This window comes from Psammomys obesus, unplaced genomic scaffold (assembly GCF_907164565.1).
Source record: "Psammomys obesus unplaced genomic scaffold, mPsaObe1.curated_primary_1811, whole genome shotgun sequence".
NCBI lineage: Eukaryota > Metazoa > Chordata > Mammalia > Rodentia > Muridae > Psammomys > Psammomys obesus.
In genome coordinates this window covers 11,532,474-11,542,954 of record NW_026585698.1, presented here as the reverse complement: position 1 = coordinate 11,542,954, position 10,481 = coordinate 11,532,474, and the positions used below count along the sequence as shown (strand labels likewise).

At 40.1% G+C, this 10,481-nt stretch overlaps 1 protein-coding gene across 2 annotated transcripts in view; it reads right to left on the bottom strand.

Moving 5' to 3' along the window:
- Positions 1-257: 257 nt before the first annotated feature.
- The window catches only part of Zwint (ZW10 interacting kinetochore protein), a 30,516-nt gene continuing 20,292 nt past the window's right edge, over positions 258-10,481 (bottom strand). For both annotated transcript variants that reach the window (XM_055598858.1, XM_055598861.1), the window contains one exon: positions 258-443. The gene's annotated coding sequence lies outside the window, so the exon portion shown is untranslated. The remainder of the gene's footprint in view (positions 444-10,481) is intronic.

The following is a 10,481-nucleotide window of genomic DNA, read 5'->3' as shown; positions in this document are numbered from 1 at the left end:
TGCAAACTACTTAGACATAAAACTAATTGCCTGGAATCTAGATCTATGTTGTCTTCCCATATGCCATGTCTGTAAGTGTATAGTTGGAAGAAATCAGAGACAGTGAATGCGCATAAGATCTATGTGCGCAGACAGAATATATTGGAGATGGTGGGAGAGAGTAAGGCTAGAACACACATAGATTCATCCCTCTGATTCCACCAACTCCATTCTTGACAAACTCAAAATAACAGAACTCTGGGACTATTACAGTCAACTTGAGTTAGAGTTTTTATTGCAACTGGAGGTACAAAGTATTTCTTTTATCTTATACATGTCAACCGAAGTCAGGGAAGGAAGTCAAAGCAGGGTCCTGGAGGCAGGAACTGATGAAGAGGCTGTGGAGGACTGCTGCTTACTGACTTACTGGACTGACTTCCTTCTTGTCGTTCCCAGGATGTCACCTTCATAAATAGCACAACATAAAATTTATTATAAACTTGAAAGTCTTAGTCTTCAGAATTTCAAACAATTTAAACAATTTAAAAGGTCAGTCTCTTTAAACTATCTCAAGTCCCTAAAGATCCTGGCCTCTCTAAAGATCCAAAAGCTCTTTCAAAGTTCAAAGACTCCTATCTTTGGGTTCCTATAAAATCAAAATAAGTTGAATACATTGTTCCTCCAATGCAGAAGAACCAGGGCATAGTCATAATCAAATCAAAGAAGAACCAAAGAGCAACAGCATAAAGCTCAGGGTCAGACTTCTGAGATTCATTCAGTCTTCTGAGTTCTTCCAGCTGGCTTCAGCCACTTTTCTGGCTCCACTCTCCACATAGCATTTTTACCTAGGCTCAGGCTGGCTCCACTCCCTGGATGCTGCAGGCCTTGGCAGCTATCCCACTGCATTGGTTATGTCCATAATGCTCTGGTCTCCACTGCAATCAGGCTGCCTTTTCACCACCAGTCTCTCCTGAGATCTCTCAAGGGCCTGTAACCCTGCCATATGAAGCAAAGCCTCTACATGACCTCTCTCCATGACCCCTTCAACCGTAAGCCTTTTACTGTAACTGAGGCTGCAACTCACCAATGAACTTTGCCAGCCTTTCTTCAAAGACATTAGCCCTACCACATAGTGTCACGCCTCAGCTTCTCTCTATGAAACTCTCATGCCTTCAATACTAATACCAAACTGATGACTCTCAGACTACCAAGTCTGGCTGCAAGCACAATGTATAGCCTTGCCCAACTTTTGATTTACAGCCATCATGTGTTGAGCTTGAGGAAACACTTCCCTGATGGTTCTACCTCAGTGATGCTGGTCTCTCTTTTTTTTTAATTTTTATTAATTACACTTTATTCACCTTGTATCCCCCCTGTAGCTCTCTCCTTAATCCCCTCCCAACCTCTCCCTCTCCCTTCTCCACCCATGTCCCTCCCCAAGTCCACTGATAGGTAAGGTCTTCCTTTCCTTCCTTCTGATCCTAGTCTATTAGGTCTCATCAGGAGTGGCTGCATTATCTTTTTCTGTGGCCTGGTAAGGCCGCTCCCCTCCTTAGGGGGAGGTAATCAAAGAGTAGGCCAATCAGTTCATGTTGGAGATAGTCCCTGTTCCCATTACTAGGGAACCCACTGGGACACTGAACTGCCATGGGCTACATCTGTGCTGAAATGCTAGGTTATCTCCATGCATGGTCCTTGGTTGGAGTATCAATCTCAGAAAAGACCCCTGTCCCCAGATTTTTTGGTTCTGTTGTTCTCCTTGTGGAGGATATCAAAGCAGATGCTGAGACTTATGGCCAACCTTTGGGCAAAGTGCAGGGAATCTTATGAAAGAAGTGGGAAATAGTAAGACCTGGAGAGGACAGGAGCTGGTCTCTTCTTAATCAGCTGTTTCTCTAAGTCCCAGCGGAAAAGCACCCATCACCCCAGGAAAACAATGGTTTTACTTCAGTGATGCTGGCCTCTTCTTAATCACAGCTGATTCTTCACCTCCAACTGACCAGACATCACAGATCCTTAACAAAAATGGCCCGGGAGAGACTTTAAGGGACTCAACTTCCTTCTGAAACTTCACAAGCATACAGTGTGTATATCACTCTCAACATGCTTATTTTCTAAACCACCACAAAACAGCCCACTGAGCTTTGAGCACCCAATGGCTTTTCCACCCGAATATTCCAAAATCCTTCCACAGTCCTGCTCCAAATATGGTCATGTCTGTCTGTCAGAACAGCACTTCATTCTCTGGTACCACTTTTTGTCTTAGTTAGGGTTTCTACTGTTGTAATAAAACACCATGACCAAAAGCTCCTTGGGGAGGAGAGTGTTTTTCTCTTCTTACAGCTTGTGTAGTTCAGCATCCTGGTCAGTCAAGGTGGGAACTCAAGGCAGGAACTGAGACAGAGGTCATGGAAGAGTGCTGCTTACTAGCTTGTTCCTTATAATGTAGTCAGCCTGAATTCTATTATTATTGTTAATTACTTTGCAGACTGATCCCAACCTCTTCCCTCCCTCCTCTTCTCCTAGTCCCACCCTCACGCTTCCACCTCTCATGACCCCCTCCATCTCCTTGAAGAGGACCCCCTTGGGTACCAATTCACACTGACACATCAAGTTGCAGCTGGACTAAGCACATCCTCTCCCAGAGGCCAGACAAAGGAGCCCAGCTATGGGAGAGGGATCCAAAGGCAGGTAATAGAGCCAGCCTGATTTTTTCTTCTCATTTGCTTTATTTTATTGGTCCAGGATCTCTTGACCAGGGAATGGTGTCACCTGTGGTAAGCAGGTCTTACCTCAGTTAACACAATCAAAATAATTCCCACAGGCATCCCCAGAGAACCATCTCCTGTTGACAATTAACACTAACCCCATGTCTCCACTCCTTTTATTTATTTATTTTTTTTGGCATTTCTTATTTTTTTTTATTTTTTTAACTTTTATTAATTACACTTTATTCACTTTGTATCCCCCATAAACCCCTCCCTCCTCTCCTCCTTCTTCACCCATGCCCCTCCCCAAGTCCTTCCTTTTGATCCTAGTCCATCAGATCTCATCAGGAGTGTCACCTTCTGTGCCCTGGTAAGGCTGCTCACCTCTCAGGGGGAGTTGATTAAAGAGCAGGCCAATCATTTATGTCAGAGGCAGTCCCTCTTCCATTACTATGTAACCCACCTGGACACTGAATTGCCATGGGCTACATCTGCACTGGGGTTCTAGGTTATCTTCATTATATCCCCCAAGGAAATAGAAGCGGTCATCGAAAGTCTCCCATCCAAAAAAAAGCCCAGAACCAGATGGTTTCAGTGCAGAATTCTACCAGACCTTCAAAGAGGAGCTAACTCCAGTTCTCTTCAAACTTTTCCACAAAATAGAAACAGAAGGAACACTACCAAACTCATTCTATGAAGCCACAGTCACCTTGGTACCTAAACCTCACAAAGACCCAACAAAGAAAGAGAATTTCAGGCCAATCTCCCTTATGAACATTGATACAAAAATACTCAACAAAATACTTGCAAATCAAATAGAAGAACACATCAAAGATATCATCCACTATGACCAAGTGGGCTTCATCCCAGGTATGCAGGGGTAGTTCAATAAACGGAAATCCATCAATGTGATCCACCATATTAACAAACGGAAATAATAATAATAAAAAAAAACATGTGATAATCTCCCTAGATGCTGAAAAAGCATTTGACAAAATCCAACATCCATTCATGTTTAAAGTACTGGAGAGTTCAGGGATACAAGGCACATATCTAAACATAGTAAAGACTATGTACAGCAAGCCTATAGCCAACATCAAACTAAATGGAGAGAAACTTAAATCAATCTCACTGAAATCAGAGACAAGGCAAGGCTGCCCACTCTCTCCATATCTGTTCAACATAGTTCTGAAAGTCCTTGCTAGAGCAATAAGACAGTCCAAGGAGATCAAAGGGATACAAATTGGAAAGGAGGAAGTCAAATTATCACTATTTGCAGATGATATGATAGTACACCTAAGTGACCCCAAAAATTCTACCAGAGAACTCCTACAGCTGATGAGCACCTTCAGCAAAGTGGCTGGATACAAAATTAACTCAAAAAAATCAGTAGACCTCCTGTATATAAAAGACAAAAGGGCTAAGAAAGAAATTAGGGAGACAACACCCTTCACAAGAGCCACAAATGACATAAGTACCTTGGAGTAACCCGAACCAAACAAGTCAAAGACTTGTATGAAAAAAATTTAAGTCTCTGAAGAAAGAATTGAAGAAGATATCAGAAGATGGAAAGATCTCCCATGTTCATGGCTTGTCAGGATTAACGTAGTAAAAATGGCCATCTTACCAAAAGCAATCCAAATACTCACTCATATAGATTCAATGCAATGCCCATCAAATTGCCAACACAATTCTTTACATACCATGAAAGAAAAATTCTCAACTTCATATGAAATAACAAGAAACCCAGAATTGCTAAAACAATCCTCTACAATAAAAGATCTTCTGGAGGTATCTCCATCCCTGATCTCAAGCTGTACTATAGAGCAACAGTAATAAAAACTGCATGGTATTGGCATAGAAACAGAATGGTGGATCAATGGAACTACAACAGACAACCCAGAAATAAACCCACACACTTATAGACACCTCATCTTTGACAAAGATGCCAAAACCATACAATGGAAAAAAGATAGCATCTTCAACAAATGGTGCTGGTCTAACTGGATATCTATATATAGAAAACTGCAAATTGATCCATACTTATCACCCTGCACAAAACTGAAGTCCAAGTGGATCAAAGACCTCAACATAAAACCAGACACATTAAATCGGTTAGAAGAAAAAGTGGGGAAGACCCTAGAACTCATTGGCACAGGAGACAATTTCCTGAAGAGAACACCAACAGCACAGGCTCTAAGATCAACAATCAATAAATGGGACCTCATGAAACTGAAAAGCTTCTGTAAAGCAAAGAACACTGTCATCAAAACAAAACGACAGCCTACTGCCTGAAAGGATCTTCACCAACCCTTTATCTGACAGAGGGCTAATATCCAGCATATATAAAGAACTAAAGAAGCTGAAAAGCAACAAACCAAGTACTCCAATTAAAAAATGGGGAACAGAGCTAAACAGAGAACTCTCTGTAGAGGAATACTGAATGGCAGAGAAACACTTAAAGAAATGCTCAACCTCATTAGCCGTCGCAAATCAAAACAACCCTGAGATTTTACCTTACACCCATCAGAATGGCCAAGATGAAAAACTCAAGTGACAACACATGCTGGAGAGGTTGTGGAGAAAAGGGAACCCTCCTCCATTGCTGGTGGGAATGTAAACTTGTACAACCACTCTGGAAATCAATCTGGTGCTTTCTCAGACAAGTAGGAATAGCGCTTCCTCAAGATCCAGCCATACCAATTCTAGGGATATATCCAAAAGAGGCTCAAGTACACAAGAAGGACATTTGCTTAACCATGTTTGTAGCAGCTTTATTTGTAATAGCCAGAAGGTGGAAACAGCCCAGATGGCCCTCAACTGAAGAATGGATGCAGAAATTGTGGTACATCTACACAATGGAATATTACTCAGCAATGAAAAATAAAGAAACCATGAAATTTGCAGGTAAATGGTGGGACCTAGAAAGGATCATCCTGAGTGAGCTGTCCCAGAAGCAGAAAGACATACACACTGTATATACTCACTCATATAGACATATAATATAGGATAAACTTACTAAAATCTGTACATTAGTTTCTGTAAAGAAACTAATCTAGAGGGAGGACCCTGACTAAAATGCTCAATCCCTATCCTGAAAGGCAAAGAGGATGGACACCAGAAGAAAAAAAAACAAAACAAAACCAGTAAACAAGTTAGGAACCTGCCACAGTGGGTCTCTGGAAGGCTCTGCCCTGCAGACTATCAAAGCAGATGCTGAGACTTAGGGCCAACTGTTGGGCAGAGTGCAGGGAATCTTATGAAAGAATTGGAAAATAGTAAGATCTGGAGAAGACAGGAACTCCCAAGAAGAGCAACAGAACCAGAAAATGTGAACACAGGGGTCGTTCCAGAGACTCACACTCCAGCCTGATTTTTTAAAGTACCTGCCCCTGCCTGTGGGATGGCACAGACAACTATGACCAGTGCCCTCCCATACCAATCTTCAGTTTTAAAAATGGACCAAGGATTTGCCCACAGGTCAAGCGAGGGGATGCATTTTCTCATCTGAGGTTCCCTTTCCAATATGACCCTATCTTGTGTCAGGTTGACCTAAAACTAGTGAGCATGGCTTTGTGAACAAAAGACTACTGACAAAGCAGCACAGCCTGAAGTATGTGGAATGCGAGTGTCTTGTCCATAGGTCCCAGTCATCTAGCAGCCCTAATGATATGCTAATGAGAAGCTTAGGAATATGTGTGGCTTCTACTTTAAGCTTAATGAAATGAGACTTTGTAAAGAAAGTTTTTTGTCATGTTTAGAAGCCCAGTGGGTGACTTGATGACAACTGCTAGGAGGGTTCTGGGGCTGAGCTAACTTATTGCCATCATCTGCTTCTGACCTCATTTGTGTCTACAGCTGCCAAGGGAGGTTTTGCATCTAACCACAGGAAGCTTGCATCTGGACACCAGATTTCTTAGAGTTTTTATATACATCTATCATACCCACTTAGAAAGGACACAAATCCATTCAGTTTTAGCTGTAGCAGTGTTTATGACTTTGAGTTTATGCGAATATTTTCTATGTGTGCATATCCACATATGTGGATCCCTATGTTTTATTTTCAATCAGTCTTCTGTAATATAATTCTTTTGTATTTAATCCTATGGAAAAGTTATTGGAATTTAAATAGAGACTATTGCATATGAATGCCCACCTAAACATAAGCAGCCAGGGCCTAAGGATGTAGCTCAGTGGTAGGGTACTTACCTAACATGTGGAAGACCCTGAGTTCCATCTCCAGCACCATTATATTCATTACTAATTAAAAGCATTTATTCACAGTCTCTCATTTGGATTAATGGTTCATTGGCAGTTGTGCTTTTTACACATTTGACAGTAAATTACTTAATTCCAAGTGTAACAACTTAATTGCTTTGAACTTTGAACAGAGTTACATTACAGTAGATTCTTGACGTTTTCAAAGAGTAGCTCTTATACATTTGTAAACTGCCCTTTTTGCTAACCATTTGGGAATAGCACGATGATATGTTAATATATACTCTAAGACATAATGCCATAAATAACAATTAAAAAAAAAGTGGATTTTTGTCTGTGGCTGTGAAATTACCCAACCTCACTCCACCACTGCCTCTTCCTTTATATATTTATCTTGTTTACAACTTTGTTTACAAAAAAAATGCTAAATCACCACACAATATTGATTTTCAAACAATCAACTCCATAAATACTTAAACTAAAAGAATTATTCTGCCTGTTTCTGATTCTTCTCAAACTTTTTTACTTTACAGAGGTTTGTAGTTACAAGGACACCCCTTTAACGGCAGAACCCACATAACTAAACACATGGCAGACTGATCCTTTTCAGTAGACGTTATCCATTTGTTGAAAAGGTGAGACAGAGAGGACAGTATTCTAAATACACTCCAAAGACTAAAACACGCTACAAGGACATTGGACAATCTGATAGACATGTGTGTTGTTTTATTGCCTATAAAACATTGTTTTTGGTTCAATCAATAAGCAATTATCAAGTATTTACTCATAGACTTCCCAAAACTTTAACACAATAGTCAATAGTGTGAGTTCACAGAAACACAAGGTTTCAAGCTCTGAATTCAGGATTAAGTGACTACTGAAACTGTTTAGTTCCATAGTCAGTTTTTATAGGTAAAAATGGAGCGTGTGCTACTTTTCTCATCTCTGTGATGAAGCATCTTAAAGAAAGAATTAGTTTGGTTTTGTTTCCTGTTTTTGTGGACTGTTTTTCAGACCAATCTTGCTATAGTCATGGCTGGCCCAGAACTCCCCAACTAGAGAAGAATGGCATGAGAACCACACGTTTCATGCCACATGATTGCAAATGTAATCGTTTATTTTGTTGCCTTTTGCCTTGTTTTGTTTGAGATGGGATCTTGTTCTGTACCCCAAGATGGCTTGGAACTCAGAAATCTTCTTGCCTTGACCTCCTGAACAACAAAATCACAGGTCTGGTTCGGTACATTTCCCTGCTTACGCAGTGCCCCTCCCCCCACACACAATGCTGCAATCAGATCTTTAGTGAACACAGGGCCCTAATGGGAACTAGTGATGCTGAACATTGTACTCTCAGGAGTCTTTTCAAATAGGGATTAATTACACAATATGTTCAAAGTTCCTGTGTTATATATTGAATCCCTCCCTCATTCATAAGCAGGTTTCTTGGTAAATTTTGGAGATACCAGAAATTTCAATTTAATATAGACCAGATATTTGATATAAACTGTGATCCAGAGAATACAAGTCACCTGACATCTAGAAATAGGAAAATTAGAAAGAAATTAGTCAGATTATGAAATCAGAACTTAATTTGCACTAGTATCAATTGCTATTACATATGCCTGATAGAAGAAAATAATGTCAGAGAGTCTTGCCCAATGTTACTGGCTAAACCTAGCGCCTACTGTTCTTTTTCCTAAACTAAAATCTAATGAATGATTCCAACCAGGAGTCAGTGTACCCATGAAAAACACCAAGAGGAATAAAATGGTAACGCATTCATGTATTTTAGTAAATTCTTGAATCAAACATTCTACATGGGAAGCTGGGCACAGTGGTTCACACTTAAATCCCAGTACCTGAGAGGCTGGAATGTAGGAGACTCAAGGCTTCAAGGTTAGCCCTAGTCACATGTTAGAGTCTCTGCCTGGGATTTACAAAGATACTGCCTCAAGAACACTACATTTAAAAATGACTGTCAACTAAATCAGAATACATTTACTTATCGTATGTATTTTATTTAAGATTCATTTTTCTGTTGGAATTGTTTATCCTCAAAGCAGTGGATGCCTTTCAGCTAAATCCTGAGGAGTGCTTGGCAACCACTACCCCAACTGACTGAGCTTCCTGATACTTTTAGTCAGAACTTTGCTTGTGAAACTACAGGTGTCCTTGTACTTCACTGCTATTTTTGTGACTACTGTATACTTATAATGCATGCTAGACACTCAATGGTCTTGGAAGTCAGGTAAACCTGTGGAAGTACACGCTGAGACAGTTACTCTGTGTGTGATTTAGGAAAGGAGCTTGTCAGGATTGCAACAGCCTGGGTAACAGGCCATGCAGCACAGTGGCTTCTAAGGTACATTCAAAACCCTATGAGCACTGATGCTTTCACTACTGTTAACTCAGTTTGTGGGGATAACTCTCTAACTCCCTTATAAGGCATGATTGATCCCTAAGACATCAGAATGAGTTGTCATCTTCTCTTCAATTTATTGCCACATTAGGTTTGTGGCTAGCTGGATTCTGGTTCCCATATACTGTACAATCTTCTATCACTATGCTATTAAACCACTTACTAAGAACATAATCTGACTAATTGTGTGACAGGACTGTCAATCCTATCACACAGTATTAAAATGAAATGTCAGCTTTTGCAAATTATTCAAGAATGAGTCTTGTTTTACCTCATGTCAACACAAGAAACACTCATAAACTCAATGGGCTGTTTAAAGATCTACCACACAAACCTTTACTACATGTCTATGAGATATTGAGTGTAAAATTATAATTACACATACGTGCAAAATTACATGAATGAATGTTGGACTACCCCAAAATCAAGTTCAGGCTCCAAAAGTTCCTGGTTTCCCTGAGCCCTAAGTGACCCTGCAAACGTATCTAGTTTTGCTTGGGCTGTTACTGTACTTGGCCTTACCTCTTACTCCATTTTACCCATACTCATTTGCAGACCTTCCAGAATACCCGGCATGGCCATTTATCTCAATTAAGACATGCATCTGCACATTCAGGAGCATGTAGATTATTCACAGGATGCACAGCATGCCTAGAGTCATCTGAATGCATTAAAATGATCTCATAATTCTAAATCCTGCATTAGGGCATACAACAAACTGACCTAAATTTTTTTAAATAAGTTCCATTTAATTTTTGATATTACAGTTATATAATTACTCCTTTTTTTTTTTCCTCCCTCCAAGTATTCACATCTATTCTACTGTTCTTGCTCTCTTATAAATTCTTGGCTTTTTATATTAATTGTTGTTTTGTATGTGTGTGTTTACATAAATAGCACAACTGTGTCCATATCCAACAACAACTAGTTTAGGATAACCAATCTGTGTGCTCTTACTTGGGGAGGATAATTTGTGTAGGGTTGAGGCCTCTTGAGCAGACCCCTCCCTGCATTAGGCTGTCTATTGGTATCACCCAGAAGATAAGCCTTATTTCAAGTTTAACTTACACAAAAGACTTGGAATATTCTGTCAGTGAATGCTAAAACATTCACCTTCACATATTAAATATTATGTACTCTTACAGCTGACTGAACTC